This window comes from Anolis sagrei, chromosome 1 (assembly GCF_037176765.1).
Source record: "Anolis sagrei isolate rAnoSag1 chromosome 1, rAnoSag1.mat, whole genome shotgun sequence".
NCBI classification, from domain to species: domain Eukaryota; kingdom Metazoa; phylum Chordata; class Lepidosauria; order Squamata; family Dactyloidae; genus Anolis; species Anolis sagrei.
In genome coordinates this window covers 85463079-85465011 of record NC_090021.1, presented here as the reverse complement: position 1 = coordinate 85465011, position 1933 = coordinate 85463079, and positions in this window count along the sequence as shown.

Genomic DNA, 1933 nt, shown 5'->3' with positions numbered 1-1933 from the left:
CTTTGTTTAAGTGCATTTCCTAAACACATGATAACATCATTCAAAAAGTAGCAGCTGTGGGAACCTGAACTGGATAAAAGGCCATGCAAGATTAAATTTCGTTTCACGACATACAATGGTCCAAGACCTGGTTCCTGTCCTTTTACAAGACTGCTCTTTCATAAATCTGATTCCTTATTGAATGTCCTTGTATTTTCAGTTTCTATCTACACTAGTTAAAGCTGGACAGTAAAGAAAGCAGACAGGGAAATACTCAATAAGTCTAGAGGAGATGTTAGAAGAGAATTATACCATGGCCTGCCAAAAAGACAGACAATTGAATCAAAGAACAAATGAACCCTCAAATATTCCTAGAAGCTAGAATGAACAAATTGAGACTATTGTAGTTTGGTCATATTATGAGATAGCATGACTCATTAGAAAGGTTGATAATTCTTAGTATTCTTTCATTAATCCCATTAGAAAAGTAAAAAATGATTAGACGATGCTTAATAAAGTGAGAGGCAAAGGGACAAGGGAAGGACGCCAATCAAGAAAGCCAGAGCCCTAGCTCTGCAGGAGCTGAGCTCTGCTGTTGATGGCAGGATATCCTGGAGGTCTCTGATCCATCCATAGAGTTGCCCCATATAAAAATTGACTGGACAGCAATGAAGAAGCGCACAAGTTTCATCCACATCTTTGCTCATGATTATAGATTGATAATTGCAAGCATGATGCCTGAACCTTTAAAAATAGTAAGAAAAAACCCTGGTTTTAATTTCTCAAGTGGTTAAATGATTGTGAAACAAAGATGGCATGAAGTCTATCGTCTTGTAAACAGCTGTATGCACAACAAAACTTACTCTTACTCTCCTCATTCTAAACATGCTCCAGAGGTCCCCCATTCTGCAAAACCATTGAAATGCAAAGAGTAATCTGTACTGGGGAAAAAGTGGGGAGGTGAAAGAATTTTCACCAGGTCTTCCATTCTGCGCACAGATGGCCAACATTAGATACATCCCGTGTTCTTACAGAGTTCATATATGGAAACAAGCAGGTTAAAAGAAAGTCCAAGTTGTAGTTCTGATGGATTTGGAGCAGAGATAGTTAAAAAGCTGTCATTTCTTAGGATATAGAAAATAAAAATATTTGCTCCTTTGGGTCCAACAAGAGGGGTGAAATCCTACTGGGGCATTGTGCTAGCATAACTCTAATGGTGTATCTACAATATAGAATTCATTTAGTTTGACATCACTTTAACTGCCATGGTACAATGCTCTGAAGCCCTGGCATTTCTAGTTTGGTAAGATACTAGCACACTTTGACAGACATTGTAAAACTACATCTCCCATGATTCCATATCATTGAGCTATAGTGGTTAAGGTGGTGTCAAATTAATTCTGAAGAGTAGATGTACTCCAGAGTTACACCATTAGTTGTACTTTTAATATACGTGTGTAAAGAGAAATCCAGCACTCCCTTACCCAAAGTATCTTAAAAAGCATTTGACATGTAGGCTCAGCTCTCTTCACAAAACCTCACAACCTCTGGGGATGTCTGCCATAGATGTGGCTGAAACGTCAAGAGAGATTGCTTCTGGAACATGGCCATACAGCCCAGAAAACTCACAGCAACCCAGTGATTCTGACCATGAAAGTCTTTGACAACACAGTAAACAGCTAGCTTAATACATATTAATGAGCACTATAAATTTCTTCTGTCTCCTTAAAAATACTTTCTCCCTTTCTCCAGCTAAAGTATTACTGGGACAGGAAGTGATTAACACTATACTTACTGGTGTGCCAAGTATTTCTCTCACAAGGTAAAAGTTTTGCCTTTGACCAAGGTGATATTCTGTGTACAAAAAGTAGAAAGGATTTTTCCTTCTTCACATTTGCTACACACACACACACACACACACACACAGAAAAGTGTATAAACATTTTTCTTTATA